This window comes from Malurus melanocephalus, unplaced genomic scaffold (genome assembly GCF_030028575.1).
Source record: "Malurus melanocephalus ecotype Western Australia unplaced genomic scaffold, MMel_1.1 scaffold_587, whole genome shotgun sequence".
Classification (NCBI taxonomy): Eukaryota; Metazoa; Chordata; class Aves; order Passeriformes; family Maluridae; genus Malurus; species Malurus melanocephalus.
In genome coordinates this window covers 115429-133924 of record NW_026623819.1, presented here as the reverse complement: position 1 = coordinate 133924, position 18496 = coordinate 115429, and positions in this window count along the sequence as shown.

Genomic DNA, 18496 nt, shown 5'->3' with positions numbered 1-18496 from the left:
CACGGACACCACTGACCGCTGCCCGGGACACGGACAGGCACAGCCCAGGGCACGGACACCACTGACCGCTGCCCGAGGCACGGACCGCACTGACCGCTGCCCGGGACACGGACACCACTGACCGCTGCCCAGGGCACACGCAGGCATTTACCACTGACCATGGCACAGAGACAGGCACTGCTCATGCCACTGACACCCACTGACCACTGCCCATGGCACTGACACACACTGACTGCTGACCATCGCACAGGCACCTCTGACCATGGCACTGACACACACTGACCATGGCACTGATACCCATGACCATGGCACTGACACACACTGACCATGGCACAGACACACACTGACCATGGCACTGACACCCATGACCATGGCACTGACACACACTGACCATGGCATGGACACACACTGACCATGGCATGGACACCCATGACCATGGCACTGACACCACTGACCATGGCACTGACACACACTGACCACTGACCATGGCACTGACACCACTGACCATGGCATGGAGAGTCACTGCTCATGACAGACACCAGTGTCCATGACATGGGCAGCACTGCCAAGTCCATTATGGATTAATTATTCAGATCAGGAGTGAGATGCTCTTACTTTCTATTAATACCAAATTTTAAAGCAAAAAAAAAACAAAACTGTGTCTTCTCCCATTTTGCATGGACTGCACACCCAGAATTCTAACAAACATTTCAATCACCACTTAGCACCACCATAAGGAGCRAGCTGAAAAGGTTTCCACTGTTATCTCAGAGCTCTGTCAACAGTGTGTGCCAAAAAGGGCTTGGGGAGCACTTTCACACAAGTGCAATTGTTAATAGTGTTTGTCATGCAACAGGGACTTGAGGCACTGCTCATCCGTAGAGTGTGACTGAGTGACACTGACACTGAATTTTGGACAGTCTCCTCTGAAAGAGTTCACCATGGCAGTGGAACAGCAAAAAAAAACCGAAAAAACAACACATCAAGACAAAAGAGGAGGAGCGAACAGACAAATATCCAAACACTGCTTAAAAGAGCAATTGGAAAACAAACCCGCTGTGATTTACTCAGGGACAGGGCATACACCGAGCTTTCCTATTTTATTTGTACTTTATATTCTGAAATCCCATTCAGAATAAAGGGAAAAGGTGTCAGAGTTGTGTAAGAGCTTTTACCTTGCCCCTAAGTCAGCATTTTGCCAGAGGAAATGGAAAGTTAAATGGCTTCAGAGAAGGCAGGAACCAAAGCCATTGGTCCAAGTCAGCAGCTGTGTYTTCACCTGCTCAGAGAAGACACTCAGAGAATCTTCACCAAACTGCTTTAATTCTATTTAATAGAATCCTTTGGTGGCCAGAAGGACTCTCGAAGTTTCTGTTTGTACAATGCATCCCGTATGGATTTAGGGCTTTTAGATAGTACCACAATAGCAAGGCCTAAAAACTGGATTTAACAATCCAGGCCACACRGTCCTTGTTGATTCCTGATGCTAAAGGAGTTGCCACATTAAGAGAGAGCAGGGCTAGAAATGTTCTTCACTGGGTAACAGGAGTAACTAAAATGTTTTCGTTAAGAATAATTCTAAAACAATATTTTTCAGAAACTACATATGATACCTTCTGATAATATGAGGGACATCAGTGAATTCTATAATTTCCAAACCAAAGGGTGTGTTTTGGTGGAATGAAAATCTGTCCCAGCATTCAGCCTCCTCTTAGAGAAGCTCTGACTGTGCCTGTGACAAGGGAGAAGCACCAGACACACAGTGAATTCCCCCAGGGCTGTGGCTGTTGACCAGACTGTCATCAGAGACACTCGGATACAATGGGGACCAGCAGCAGGATCACTCCCTAGATGGATTTAGTGCAGTTTCAGGCTTTTTTTTTTTTAATCCACTAAAATATAAACGGCCAGATAAACATCACATATGGAGTTCCTGATTCTTTTAAAGAACCAAACTAATGCCTGCAGGAAGTTTGGACAGCAATGGAAAAGCTTCTCTGCTCTGGAAACTGGTGTTGGTTTTTTCTTTTTTTTTTCACTCCCTCTCCTTTATCTTCTAGAAAGAAAGGACAGCAAGCAGTAGCTGCAGTTCATTTTAAGAGAGGTGCCATTTTCTCTTCCAAATGACTTTTTAATGCAAGTAAATCACTGGATCATGCAACAGATTGTTTATGGGTGGAATTCGTAAATGGAATTCCTGAAGCAGAGGGGACTACCAAAAAGACAGGAAGGATGGTCTTGTGGTTAAGACAGAAAACTCAGGACATCTGGGGTCTATTCCCAGATCTCCCACAGATTTCCTGTTGCCTTGGGCACGTTGTTCCATCTCTCTGTGCCTCAGTTTCTGTATCTGCAACACGCAGACAGTGAGCAATTGGACTGGCAGCTTCTGAACCRAAATCTATGACGGGACAGAAAAGAATCTTCAACTCCTGCAGCAACAACACGGCAGAACTTGAATTTCTCTACATCCCACAGAACTGAACAGCAGCAGGGCAGAAGAAGGGGGAGCTGTAATGTGGCATCAAGGTGGCAGTGGCTTCTCAAGTGACGGACTGTGAGCGCTGCACATCTTAAAATCAGATTAATCCGTCCCCCGGTAACTGCTTGTCTTGCTCCAGTTCCAAAGCCCTGGAGCTGGAGAAAGAGGGGAAAAATATCTCTGAGGAAGGGCCCTAACACCACAGTGTTTTTTCTCACTCTCTCTCCCTCTTCTCCTCCCCCTCTCCATTGGCTTCAAGGCCAACAGCTCCTGGAACACAAACACTCTTGTAAACTTCTGAACCACACAGCCCTATGGTGGGTGGGTGTTTGCTCCCTGCCTGCCAGTTCCAATCCACCCACAGATTCCAAAGGCCCAGAACAAAAAGCAGACTCCATTTTCCATATTTAACAGGCGCTTCGCTTTCCCTCCCCATCGCCTTCGCTCGCAGAACTCGGTGCCTCTCCACGGCACCAGGTCCCACCTTCTGCGCGTCCCCAGAGCTCAGGGGATGGTTTTGTGTGAATGTTTGTACACACGGAGGAGCAGAGTGATCTGAGTGGGTTCCCCTCGGCCCCCTCTGGTTCTCACTGCCTGCCTGCTCGGGGAGAAGCGGGGATTATCGAGGGCTGCTCTGCATATTGCAGCAATTCGCCAAAAAAACCTTGGGGAAGGGCCTATTGTGAAGATCGCGGAGAAGGAAAGGGGGGGAGCGTGGGTGCGAATGCGACACGTCAAAATTCCTGCTGCAGCTCACATTAGACAGTGCAGCCCTTGGAGCAGCCACTTTCCAGTTTCTCCGTGCTTGTACCGTACAGATTCATTCCTAATTGTGACACAAGTAATGCCATTTCTTCTTCCTTCCTTGTTTTCCTTTAGAGATTATCATTTATCGAGGGCATAATTTTCACTGATCAGTTCAATTACATTGATACTGGAGAATGCCAAACTATCCAAAACCTGTGGGTAGGTTCAAAACCCATAAGAATATAGGCTGAAAAAGGTTTCAAACTTACTCAAATAATACAAACCTTGAAAAAGGTTTCAAATTCTCTGTTGGAAAGCATTACMTGAGAGTCAGGTGGTCTTTCTCAATCAAACCTTTCAATTTTTACATCGATACACATATTCCCCTTACAGAAAATTATTCACAGAAATGTGAACTAAATTATCTTCTTGGCCAAAATGAATTTTGAAAGGCTTATTTTTAAAGACACCACTTTTTTTTGTACATATTTCTCTGAGATATGTACTGAAATAAGTGAATTTAAGCCATCTAAAAAGTCACCCAAAAAATTTCATGAGTTAGTCATATTTAAAATGAACCAAACAAAAATTTTCACTGTCTGAGAAGGTCAGCTGTAGACTCATGACAACAAAAATAGTCTTTTTTTTTTTAATTAATGGGAAAACCAACCATTTACAGCACACCTTTCAGGGCAAAGAGCTCAATGAGGTGGCYGGGACTTTTCAGAGGGGCAGCAAGGTGGTGTTTTAGGGCTTTGCTCCAGCTGACTGATTTTATTTTACCACATTCACAGCAGCTTCTCCCAGAGAACCCCACAGATTCAAACCCATCATGATCTTCTTAACCCTTTTCCCAATCCTTGGCTCTGTCCAGCTCAGCTCCATAGCCTCTCTCTSTATTTTTTATATCTTTCCAAAGTACAGAACCTCCCAGCCACGGCTTAGTGACCAKAAATCCAGGATGAATACATGTAATGAACATATGAACATGCTTAAAATGTCACGAACATGCTTAAAACATGACTTGCTCTGGCCTAAAATTCATATTTAATTTGCAGGAAATCATCAGGCATCTTAGGAAGTACARGAGGTGAGGGATTGTTAAAGCACATGAAAGAGTTCTCCATCTTTTGGATTTTTTTTGTCCCAAGTTGCCTGGTATGTTGCTCAGGGCTGTCCCTCCCTCACAYACTCTGTACCTACATGCCCCAGTGGACGCTGCCAAACACCTCATTTAAAAAAAAAATAATAAAAAAAAACATGCTTGCTACCGCCAATAAAAAAAAATTAATTCACTGGGAAAAATCCTGGTGGAGAAGGGAATAAAGCTGGAACTCCTGGGATTCCCACAGGAGCTCACAGAATAATCCTGTRGGGAATCAGGGCTGCACAGATTTTTTGCCATTTATATTAACACCAAATCTTTCATTTTTCAGCTTGGCCAGCAATGAGCAAACAAGGCAGAACATCCTCATCCAGCAGAGGAAGGGACAGGAACACCAAACCAAAGCCTTGTCCCTGTAAACACAGCACTGAATTCCTGTCCACCCTCAGCATTTCCTCCCAGAGCCATTATCGTCATTCTAGGGAAGAAAAATGAACTCATTTCAAAGTTAAGCCTGGGTTTCAGCAGGTCTCTCCCAGTTTATCCCAAAACAATCCATATCAAAGGGAGCGAGGCCGACCATGAGGCTCCCTCCACAGCCTCTCACAGCCTCCAGGGAATTCACATCTCTATTCTGGAATCTCTTCTGTCTTGGAGATCATTTCTCATCATCGTGGTGTTTGTATTTTGTAAATAATATCGATAAAAGACCCTGCCAAACCTGATCTGCTCACAGGGTTATCATCCACTCTCTGATCCTGGTGTTTCTCCTCACGTCCTTTGGCACATCCTTTACAACAGCTCAACATCCAAAATCATGGMAGGGAATGAGCCCCACGCTCTGCTTGAAATTTATGATCTCTTCCCTCTTGTTGTAAAGTGATCCCCTGTCTGCTGGTCTGACAGGTGAACCTGCAATTTACTGTATAAATTTATTCCTATAAAYAACACCCCGAGCACTCTGTGGAGATCAGTGCTTGCATCATCACTTCACTCATTCAGAACGTGCTGTCCCAAAAAATCCCGGATTTCTACTCTTTTCTCACCAATTCTTATGCRCTGATCTCATATTTATTTCATTTATGGGCTTTCTGAATGAACCTGTGATTAAAGCACATGCACACCTCATTAGCATAATGAGATTTTTCCTACAAGCATGTAATGAAAAACGAAACAAATTCATTCTGTCATTTTACAGATGTGGAACTGCAGAACAGAGGGGATATACAACTGGCTTAAGGCCACCCTGCAGATCTTTATCACCATCCAAATCTTTTACCAAGTTAAAATCAACTGATTTTAACTTCATGACTGGCTTTTTTCTTAACAAAACTCCACTGGTATTCCCAGAACTACTCCCAAATCAAAACTATACAAGAAAAGAATCCAAAGCTAAAAGACAAAGGGGATTGGGGTTTGTTTGAATTTTTGAATTTTTTTTTTTTTTGGTCCATAAGATGTGTTTGAAATTCCAGTGGGCAGTTCAGGCTGTGTTTGAAGCAGACACTTGAGGCTGGTAGGAGCAGGTAGTGAAAGTCCCCCACCAGATTCGTATTTACTGAAGTGCCTGATTTAACRTTGCCCTGTTCTCTTTTTCAGGAAAAAGGCACTGAACACTTTCGTTTCTAGACAGCATCAACTGTCAGACTGGCTTTTATGCAAAGCATTTTCATTTCAAGTCTCTTCAATTTTTAATTAGCTGTGTCAGAAGAGAGGAGTGCAAAAGCTGGTGACAGGAGACGTTGGGGCAGCGGGTTCCTGGTATCCCAATCCCTGTGTCCCAGCAGGACATTTCCACAGCCTGCTCTCCCCCAGCTGCACAGGGACACTGGGGATGTTCCTCCTCAAACGAGCTCCCACCACATTTTCAGAGAGTTCCACTTCTGTTTTCAGCAGCCCCGCACTTTCAGTGTTCCCTATGGCTGCAGGAACGGTATTTATGCAGATTAAACCCACTTCACTTACGTGGCCCTCTGACAAAGAATGGTGCAGAGAAGAAATAATTAGGGTTTAAGATTATTTTAAGCAAGAGATGAGCTCATATCTAGTAAACCTCTAAACTGTTCCTGGGTACAGCATTTGTATTAAAATAATGAACAGTGACTGTGAGACGAAGGACCGCAGGAAAGGCTGGCTGTGCTTGGATTCCCTTTTTCATCTCCACCCTTCAGAAATTTTTACTAGATTTCTTTCCTGCACGTGGCAGGCTGACAAGRGGACTCTCCCTCCTCTCTCCCTGCCATCCATCATGTAATCCAAGGCCCATCTTGAAGCAATGATGCTGTCTGTCCCGTGCCTGCTGCAGCATTACCATAGGACCAGGATCCATCAGGGAATGTGCCAGCTGGCACCTTTCCYTCCCCTCTGCTTTCTTTCCCTGTGCAGGAGAAACCATTCGTTGCCTTCTGGGGCCAGCACTGGACCCACACTGTTCCTCCTAATGAATGCAACCTGTTCTAACGAATGTAAAGCTTATTTGTGAGTGTGGAGCTGCACTCAATTGCCTGACATTTCACATTTCTCACCATAAATCTGGGTAACACTTTATTTTAATTACTGGGACATTTTCTAACTTTTATTGTTTCTGGCAAACACAGGCAAAATGAGCTCATTCATTATATAAGGTATGTGAGCTATTTCTTCAGGGGAAATTGTGTTCTATATTACCCTTGCTATGCAACAAGATGCCATTCACCTCTCTTGTACATGTCATTAAATATCACAGAGACTGAGAAGGATTAACTCATCTTTTCCTGAATGGCAGAGACCTTGAAGGTTGATATATTCATCCATCCATCCATCCATCCATCCATCCATCCATCCATCCATCCATCCATCCATCCATCCATCCATCCATCCATCCATCCATCCATCCATCCTTCTGCATTTCCAACACACCCATTAAATGGCAGCAACTTTGTCACATCTCCCCTCCAAAGGTGGTGATGACATCACCTGAAGGTGATGCAGAGGAAGTTCCAAACTGCAAATTTCAGACCTTGATTTGATTTTTTTCCATGATTTTTTTATTTTTTTACAGTTGTTGCAAAGGCCAAGACGAGGAACAAACTGATGGGGATTGAACTGTTCAGTGAGATGAGGTATCACAACTGCTGTGTGTGAAGACTGGACATGAGAGCCTGCATTCAGCACCCTGGGGAGACACCAAGGATTTTACAAATGCCCTGAAGCCCCAATGTAAAAATCTCTTTTTATTTCTAACCCCCTCCAGCAAAGTTCTGTAACTTTAGTAAAATGAACAGTACTGAAGACCGGAGAGCTTGGACTCCTCCAGCTCTCCRAGGTCACATCAGAAGACCTGCAGAAAAGAACACTCAGCATCTCTGGGCCTTATTTGTCCCACAGCAATCAGTGCCAAATTTCAAACGGAGTCCAAACAAAGATTAAGTTTAGACTCTCTATCTCCGTAATGATAATTTGGGGCCAAGACTCAGTAGGTGCTGAGCTCTCTGCAGGCAGCAGAGCATCTCCCTTGTGAACCCAGGCCATAACTTTTCAAYTACTCAATTCAGACTGGACTGGARAAATCATAAATCAGGCCACTCCTTCTGACAATTGTTTGAGCTCTAGAACTGGACTCCTGCTCTTGGTCTGTAGCAATTCCTCTCCCCTTGTCTGTGCATTACACCCCTCCTCGGACTGTACCTTCCTTGTTCCTCCTGAGCCTGAGATGATGGAATTGGCCATTTGCCCAGGGGAAGGGGGAAAAAAAAAGGTGGTTACTGTAATGGAAGGGCTTTCTGACTCTTCTGAGTGCAGAGTGAAAATCCCAGGCAGATAGCACAGAGCCTGTTTAATGACTCACACTCCGCTTTTTCACCAGGGAAAAATTTCAGGCCTGCACTCGGTTAAAAGATGGAAATTTTTATAAAACTTCCATTGTGGTGTGTTACCATCTGTTCAGAAATTAACAAAAACAAAATCAAAGTAAGCAAATGGGTTGATTTTCTTCCTTTCTTTCTTTTTCTCATACTAAGAGCTTTCTGTTCTGCAGATAAGAGTGAATCTCCAAGGGGAGCTGTGAGCACATGGAGTTCAGTACAAGAAAATAGAGGCTTCAGTGTAATTGTTTGCTGGCTTTGCGCAAATCGACGTCCTGCAAAGTAAACTGTTCTCTCAGTGATGGCCATTTCCTCCTGCAGTGATCAGGAGTGTTCCTGTCACTCAGGGAGGCAGAGAATTCTTGTGTCTGTGAGCATTTGCATGTGCTCAGCCCCAAAAACTCCTCRGATCTGAACGGCGTCCAAGGGCTTCTGATGAGATGACTTTCCTGACAAAGTGTTCCTTCTCCTGGGAACCAGGCCACTGAGGATTTGGATGAGATGTGTGTAATAACAAAATTTCAAGTTTTGGTTGGAGACAAAAAAAATAAAGGAGTTGCAGACAGCAAATTTTGCTTCATTCTTTCTAATGCTTTATAAGAACASATAACTTTTTCCGCCAGGTTTTGAGCAAGAACGTATATTTCTTCTTTTCTTTTCAGASTTGAATTCTTGGAACTCATACCATTTTCATTTAGCTATTTTTACCCGCCCTGCTCCTTCCTGTATCCATGGAGCTTCATCAAAACATTGAATTCCAGCCTCTAATGACATAACCTTCCCCTTTCCTTCCTGTTCTCATGTCACCTCTCATTTTCTCACCAGCTCCAAAGCTTTCTCTGATTTTCAGACTTWTTTTACTTCAGATTTCTTATTTTCTTAATGTACTTTACATCAGCACAATCCTCTGCTGAGTGGAATATTAAAAAATCCCAAACTTCTGCATAAACAAGCAAACAAAGCAACCCACCAGCTGCCTCAGCTGTGGAGAACACCTTCTCTTCTTCCCTATCCAAGGAAAAATCTGACTTCAAGCACCCAGTTTTGTCTTACATCGGTATCAAACTGGAATGATTTGACTCAAATCCCTCTGTGAGTGTCTTATCTGCTGGGCTGGGGATAAACCAGCTCAAGTGAAATGAAGAGAATGATTGCCACGTGAAGCTGAGACAAAAGGGACACACAGCCAACAACTCCACCGCCTGTATTTACCCATTAAATGTGAGCTAAAATTGCCATTCAATGGATGTCTCAGGTTACTCAATGGATTAGCACTGCAAAATACATGTCATAGCCTGGCTCTTTCCWCATGGATCCTGCACTTGTGTATTCCTGCACGGCAGAGAGCTCGGAGGGTGAATGTAGGAACAGCAATCTGGCACGAACATTCCTTGTCTTAGGGAAAAAAAAAAAAATCGAACTGCGAATGGAATTCATTTGCTGATTTGCAGGAACAATGAAGTCAAGCAACGAAACTTAGCAAACCATATTAAAAAGCATCTTCACAAGTGTTTTTGCAGGCGACAGAGGTGTTTATGAACCAAAAAAAGAGGTGTAGAAGTTACAATTGCTTTAGGGCAAATTTTAACTGCTTTCCCCTCCTTATTAGATTTCTCATTCATAAAAAATTGCTGGCTGGCTTAGCAGTCACTGCACCATGTGGGATTTTAGGTGTTCCTAACCATCTGCACGCATTTTTGCCATTTGTCTAACTAATTTTCCATTTTTGGTTTATTTGTCTTAAYTCTATCCCTCTTGTCTATATAATTAGAGTTATCTGGAACATCAAGASAAGCCTTTATCCCAGCAGAGGGATGGACAGTCTATTTGCTATCAGAAGCAAAGAATATAAGCTCTAAGCTGTTTCAAACTCCACTGCCATTCTCTGCTGGCAATAAATTAAATTCTTCATGCTATAAATCATGTTTTATCCTGACACTTTTTCCTGATCTGGAGCCTGGAAGTTYAGAGTCCTTCCAAAGGGTGTCACTGAAGCTCCCAGCCAGGTTTGCTCTCAGAACATGACATTCTCAAATCCAGAGGAACAGCCCCAAGTGAATCAGTTTGAGCTCAACGCTGACAATCTGCCAGGAATTGAAAGGCTCTGCATAAAACTGAATCCTGAAATGTGTCAGGTGCCCAGAATTGCCATCAAATTCAAATTTGAGTGGGATTCAAGGATTAGAACTTGTGCAGAGTTACACCTATCCATAACTTCCCTATGGGAATGCCGTGCAGGAAGATTACAAGACTAAGTCAGCAATTTCTCAGTCCCCTTATCTCCTGGTGCCCAGCTAAAGTCTTTTATCAACAGAAAACAGCTGGAAAGCTTTCTACAAAAAAGTTATGATCCTGCAAGATTCAGAATATTATTTGCACGATAAGCTGAGAAATTAGGTTTGAAGTCTTTCCTGTGTTTAAGCCTAAAAAGAAAAGCTTAGTCAGGTTCAGAAATGCCAAGTTCAGCCTCCTCACACATAGAAATTCAAGTCTGTTTGGATCCATGAGGATTATTTTGGGCTGGCCCACAGAAGCTCCACRGGGAGCACCTCCAGGTTAAAGAAGACATGCAAATGAGCATTGTGTGACACAGATTTGTAGTGCCTTTCMTTTTTGTTCAGACCTAGAAGAGCTCCATGAACAATGACATCAATAATAATACTTTCTTTTAGATGTTCAGTCTTAGCCACACTGGAGTTGTGTATGTGTAGAATTCACCTGCAGTTTATCCATATTTMATCTCTGTCACGCCCTCCTTCCCTACTTTACCACAGATCATTGACATTTTGATCAGCCTCAATTACAAAGACACGTGGAACGATGAACTTGTAAAACTTCAGAACTGAATTCCTGGCTCTTCCCCAGGTTGGAAAGGCCATTTCCAGCAAGTCAAATCATCCCTATATTCAGAGCAGAATATGACTTTACTAGAGCTGCACATGGGCCATAGCAAGAGTTGTGTGTGACAAGAGGGAACAGAGCAGTGGGTCATGTTTAGCCCCAGGAATGAAACAATTTGGTCATGACCTGCTGTGTCACCTRCCTAAAGCAAATTTTCATGCCATGTTTTCATCCCTTCTCCTCACAAGGAGCTGCTGCCTTAAACTGCCTCTGTGAAGAGAGACTCCTCTGCTTCAGCAGGAAAAACAGTGAGGTCCTTAAAAGGGCTGCTTASGAAAACTCAACAAGTTCACAGAGATGCTTTGTCACTGCTGTCCATTGCCTGGTGATTTTCCTTATTTAATTGATTAATAAAGTCCATRAAATTCCTCTGGAGACAGGCCAGGCCACAGATCACGTTCTCATTTTATTTTAGTTCTAAGAAAAGCAAGCAAGAAAAAGATTGCTTCTAAAAAGTTTCAGCTACTGTTGGTTCCCACAGACATCTGTCAATAACCAGGTGATCACAAGGTCTGTTCCTGGTGTCCAGGAGATCTGTTCTTGGTGTCCAGGAGGTTGTTCCTGGTGTCCAGATCTGTTCCTGGGGTCCAGGAGGTTGTTTCTGGTATCCAGGAGGTTTTTCCTGGTGTCCAGATCTGTTCCTAGTATGCAGGAAGTCTGTTCTTGGTATCCAGGAGGTTGTTCCTGGTGTCCACCTCTGTTCCCAGCATCCAGAAAGTCTGTTTTTTGTGTCCAGGAGGTTGTTCCTGATATCCAGAGGTGGGCCATGAGCTAAGCTCCATGGCCTGGTCTCAGCCTCCTGAAAGAATTTATTTTTAATGGATTTTGCTGCCATACACTTTAAGAAAATAGGAACACGCACTGTTCGTGCAATTTCAAAATCTTACTTAAAAACATTTCATRTGCACCTCAAGCACTTCCTTCCACCTCCATGTTTCCCTTCCTTTCCAGTGCTGTGCACTTCAATTCTGGCTTCCAAAGGCATCAGAAGTGCCCCAGAATGTGTCTAAACAAATCCAYGGGCAGTTAATCCAAACCAGAGCATTCCCATCTGCTGGATCTCCCCAAAGCTGACATTTKGTAATGACCATCACCTCCTAAGGCTGCACCTCCAAGTGAAGACAGCGCCAAGCACATTGTGATTTTCATTTGTGAGATTGAACTTGGAAAGATCCAAGAGTGACAATTCCAGAGTGGAAGTTAACAGCCAGTTGGAATCATGGTTAGCGTGCCAGGGGGAGGGGGCAGGGAGGGAAATAAACTGAAATTAGCTGTGGTTTGTGAGCAAGGGAGGTCAGCTCTGAGAAAATAACATGATCCCAGTGGGATAAACAGCACAGCAGATAAATCAGGAACTGGGCCAGTCATGAAATGCAGGGCCTGTAAATGTTTCACAGCCATGGAAAGGGGGCTAAGGAGCAAAACGATTGACTGGTTGGGCACCACAAACTCAGAGGGAACTCAGCCTCTGGAAAGATGGCACTGAACTRACCAAGAGTGCTGGTCAGTAACTCCAAAGGATTGCTAAACTGGACACAGAAGAGCCGAAAACACAGAGTTACCCTCAGGATTTGTGTCACTCAGCATCTCAGCAGAGATTGTGTGGCTGATGCTCTGTAGTCAGCCAAAGGTTACTTACTTTAACTTCCAAAGTTCAATTTTGTACTCACTTAAACCCATGCTAATTGTCTTCGCTGACATTTGAATTTTTAAGATGGTGTTTCACAGACACTGGATTTGGATAGCAAGTTATGCTTTTTGAAAGGCATAAAGATTTGCCTCAGATGATTTTAACTTAGTGCTCCCACGTATCACTCACCAGAAATGTGAAGTGCAGAAAGAAATCCAGCAGGTCAGTATGATCAGTGAGATTCTGAAGACTTTCTTCAAAAAGAGAACCTTGAAAATATCATACACTCAAGCACATAAAGGAATAATTTTTATATACTTTTCATGGCACTAAAAAGATTCAAAGACTCTTTTCTTCTTTTTCTTCACAAAATATGAGTCAGAGAAGAGATAAAAACTAGCACATTTTCATAATGAAGAGCTGCTCTGACCTCTAAGTTTATATTAATTGATGCAGGGAAAGAAAGGGGAAATTTTCAAAAGCATAAGAAAGTAGTTCAGTATAAGTAAGGAATCAGTTGAACATTAAAAAAAAATCTAGAAATGTTTAGGACAAGGGCTTCAATATACAGCCTGTTGTGAATGGGATCATACAATCAACATGAACTATCCTATTTCCCCCTATATTCCAGCTCCTGAGCATGGGTTTGTGCTACCAAAAAGTCCAAAAAGTTTGAGCTGCTCTGAGGGAGTGCCCCACAGCCCCAACCTGTGTGCACAGCATCAAGTGACCTCTAAATCAGGGTGGCTGAGCACAAAATGCCCTGTGGGAACGGGCTGTGGCTCACAACTGCCAAAACCCCACGCAAAGTCAGGGATGTGTCCGTGCACCACGAGGTTCCAGAGCCCAGGAATCTCTCCCTGAGCTGCAGAACCCCAGCCYTCCCATCTCTTTYTGTACCTCTCACAGCARTTTGCAGTTTGGAAGCCACTCTGYTCATTGGCCATTTCCTGTTGACACAGCAGTCAGGAGAGGGGAAACATCTGGAGATGGTGCTGTAACTTCAAGGCTTTCCCTGAACAGCCTGGAAAGACAGAACTGCTTCCCATGTGCCTTAATTCAGCGGAAATCTGCGCTGCCAACCTGCTCAGCTCAGTGGAGGACAAGGTCTGAGCTGCCACAGACATCCTACAACATTCCACAAAATTGTTAAAAGAAATACTGGAAACAGAGAAAGTACCGATTTGCTGAAAGAACAGTGAAGTGGGTTCTCAGAATGGAAGGAAAGTTGGACTATTTGCACTGAGTGATGCCTAAAATCCAGCTCACCTAAACCAGAGCCTGGACAGAATCCTGAGAATCAAAAGTTCTATTGATTGCAGGGCCTTCAGGTGCATCCAGGGCAGTCCCAACCCACCCACAATGGACAATGGCTCACAGGTTTTTTACATTTTATCAGTTTTATCCGTTTGCACATTGGGAATTCCTGCTCCCYGCTTTGCTGTGCTGGCTCAGTCCCTCCCTTCTCCCCAATTCTCTGTTGTTTCCATCTCTTGGGGCCTGGCACAGTGAGGTGTCCTTGAGTTTGGGGCTGGAGAGGAATTGTTTTGTGTAAAAATGGGAGAGCAGGAGCTCAGCACTGTCTGTGGAGTCTGGAGTTAAACACTGAAGAATTTCAGGATCACAGATACATGGAAATAGAGAAGCTGAAATCCTAAGGCATCAACAGTGCTGAGATTATTTAGCACTCAGTAAAGAAGTACCTGTAAAACATCATGTATAACCTCCACCCAAGGACTTCAACAAACCCTCCCCAGGGTTTCAGAGCACTTATAAAAGTTACACCTCACTGACAAACTGAGGCAAGAGCAAGCAATTCTCTCAAAAAAAAAAACCAAAAAAAACCAGTGCAGGCCTGGAGAGAAGCAGAGATTTCCTGTGCTTTTAACCAGTCATGAGGGCTCTGCTTCATCAAACCCACGCAGGTGATGGAAACTCATCAGAACCAAGGATCATTATGCAAGAGAGAGGATACAGAGCTGCTCCGACACCTTCACCCTGCAACTCACCCAAGCCACAACTCAGAACAGGAAGTTTCAGTCAGACTTTCAATTCCCACACCGAGCTAAATCAATCTAAATCAAATACATTTAAAAGAAAAAGCCTTGAATGGAAAAAAACAGTCTCTTTATGCCACCCACTACCAGAAAGATTATTGTTCTTGCTTCAAAACTATTTCTGATTTGAAAGCTGCTTGAATTTGGAAATCCAGGGATTGGATTATTTTTTTCTCTGTTTGAATTTCTACACAGGAAAACTGAGTAATTTGTACTGTTAGTCAAGCCAAAAACAAAAAAATAAGGGGTGAGAAGGATGGCCACTGCTGGATTAGAATTAATTTATGCTGATAGAATGACACTGTCAAAAATCCCACAGGCAGAAGCATTTTTTAAAGTCTTTAATCAGGCCTTATTTTCCTTTTTCTTTTCTTTTTTTTTGGCTTTTTCAGTCCATTCTCAAAAGCTTACTCCTCTGATCCTTCCAGTAATTTTGGGACCAAGCCTTTGTTTCTTGACACCAAACACTGTTGGTGTTATTTTCAGCACTGGAATTGCTGCAATAGATCTCATGCAGTGCCCACTATCCTTTCCCTGACATTGGCCACGAAAAGCTGCTTCACACAAAACTTTAAAACACTTCAAGAGGTACCAGTTTAAAAAAAAAAGAAGTCCATCCTTCACCACCAAGAGTTAAAAAGGTTCTCTTGTTTCCTCTCTGCTGTATTTTGTTTTAAAGATCATTGCTGTAACAAATCCGGGGGTTTTTGAGCCATACAAATATCCCATCATTCCCCAATCCTTCCACGCTCTCAGCTGCACAGCCAGCAGTACACAGTTAAAAATACAGATATAAATATATGTATTTATGCTTCATGCTCCACACAGAAAGAAGCAGAAGCAGGGTCTGCTCTGCTCTCTCCTTTTCCCTGTGCATTTGTTCCCAGTGAAGGATATCARACATGACAGCCCTGGAGTCTGCAGTCCTTTGTCTCCACAAAAGGTCCAGTTGTGACAGCRGGAGGCTGGGACTCCACTTGGACACTGTTTCAGCAGTATATTTCAATCAACAATGCCTTGAGAAACTTCCAGGAACCGCCAGCAAAAGTCAGGAATGAGCAATATCGAAGCTAGCTAACCARTCAAGGTTCTCTCTTTCTGAGAACTACCAAGGAAACCAATTAAGATCAATTGCGTTCATCATTTAGGCCAGAACACATCGGGGACCGTGTCCCCGTTTATTTATGGGCCATTTGAAAATAACCCTATGGAAAACAACCCGGGAGTCGCTCTGGCACTGGATTTGAAATGCAATCAAAGTTTCTGGTTTCCTCAGCAGAGATTCTGTGAGCAAAGCACACCAGCCCTGCCCCAGAGCTGGGGGAGGGAAAGGGTTACCCAGGGCACCATAAATGTCACCAAACTATGCTGGGCACTCCGCTCCCCAGAGGGATTTTATGAGTATTTTCCACAAGCAGCAATGCCACAAGTACCCAGGAGTCAGAAAAAGAAATGGAAGCTGTTGTGAAATTGTCCCGTCTACTTTTACCGTCCGCATGGAAAAACACACAAAAAGACTAACAGGCATACAGTGGAAAAAAAACCAAAACCCCAGATGATGCCCTTTAACTTCTTTTTTCACAGTTTTTATGGAGACAGAGAACATCCTGAATGTCAAAGCTCTCCAAAAGCACTGTCCCTTTAAAGTCGGAATGTGACTTTTTTTCACCCACAAGAAAAAGTGCAGTTTCCCAGGTTCTTACTGGAAACATTTCTTGGGAAAATATTCATTTCCAAAGCGTTGTTTTTACACTTTTGGTTCACTGGTTGTTCGACTCTTGTAATGCTTTAATAGTGTTTTTATTCCATGAATGTTTGCAATAACTTAATCCATCCTATTTCCTACAGTATCTCCTTTTAAGGATAATTATATCAATATGCTTCTGACATTTTGTCATCCAAAAAAAAGGAGATTTTTTTTCTAGATTTTTTTTTTCTTAGTTGGGTGATTCAAAACAAGACTTAATGGTATGCTCCTGGCCCCTGCGATTTCTGGAAAAGCTGCTGCACAATTAAACTCAATAAATAACCCCAAAAAACTATTAGAAACATGGATAATTGTAGCATTTTAAGTTCTCACAGCTTTCTTTTTTAGTAAGAGAGTTCAAGGCTAGCTACAATCTGCTGCATTTTCCAAGACAAAAATCTTGTGCATTTATTTCGTGTTCACATGCCCTAAGAAAGAAACTTTGCTTYGCTTTGTTTGGTTGGGTTTTTTTTTTCTCAAAAAGAACTACAATAGGATGGGCTCTCTAACAGGCTAAAATATATTCTCATCATTAAATTCTCTTGCATATAGCCTTGAATAAGGGCCCCAACTATTTCTATTTACAACAGGAAATATCCAAGAACCTAAGCAGGTTTAATAGGCTTACCCAAGTCTTTTTCTAAAGCTGCATGTGGCCTTCTGCAGAGGACATTGCTCAGCTCAATTCTTCCCAAACTTCTGGACTATTTTGCCACAGTCAAGCCTCGAAAGTTTCCACAGATTACTGGAATTTAGGAATTATTATGCTTTATGGTTTGGGCATTATGAGTTTATCACTTTGGGGTTTGGCTCTGCTGCCTTTTCTGCTGCTCTGCTCAGAATATGAACCAGCAATGAACATTTCTGCAAATTACTAAATTTAATGACAATGATATCTGATCTTGYCAACCAACATCAGGCCTTCCTCGTGTCAAGAACAGCCCTGCCCCTCGTCCTGGTGCTGCTGAACTGGGGGTGAGGCAGGGCTGAAATGACTCAGAGCTGGGTGAAAGGCTCAGGGCTACTGACAGGTCTCTCAAAGCAAAGATCAGACTCCATTGTATTTTCTGCCTCCACATCAGACTACGAGACAGCACTGCAGCCTAACTCAAAACATCTGGCTTGAAGGCAGCATGAGCTTTTACTGCTCCTCAGACTCCAGACACAGTCTCAGACAGTCAAACTGAATTTTGGTAGCCTGGCAGCCACTTTTCCCTCAAAGGTCCTCTGTTTAATACTGAGTGAGGGAAGGGCTAATGCTGTTTCTTAGCTGTTCATGAAGGAAACCAGAAGATCCCTTGATAAGATGTTATCTTCTTTCCTTCCTCTCACTGTATTCACTGTTCAACAGGGGAAWTTCAGTTTTGTGTTCTCTGTCCCATACAGCAACCARAGGCTTCTAAAGAGGACCTCTGGCWCTCCAGACYGGACTGTTACTCACTAAATCTCTTTTCTCTGGAACATTAGAGATACTTCTCTAACACATCCAATATGTATCTGATGAAAATTGTTACCAGAATGTTTCAATCTCATAAGTTGCAGAACGAAGCCAACTGACAGCACTTGACAACACGGAGCACGGTGCCAGAACGCAAACCAATAAAGTTCCTTCTTCTTGAATGTGACAAAATGCTTATTTTAAGCATACTGAGACAATAAAGTGCTGATTAACAGGCAGCATGTTCTTCAATGAAAYGTATGAGTGTGTAGTCTTGTGCTAAATACAGAAGATGCTGAAGGTATGTGATGATGAGTGTGAGAACAGCTCCTCGTCAACATATCGACATTTAGCTTTAAACCAACTCGCTCACGGGTATCTTCAGCGACAGGGAGGACTGACCCCGTGTCAGGGACAATTTTTGTAAGCTCAGTAAGGATAAAAACATGTGTAAGGTTGATTTCTCAACAGCTTAGAGCTGTCTCAGACACATCCACGTCTGTAGCCRTGGCTTTGCTGCCTTACCCTGGTACAAAGGGGTGTATTG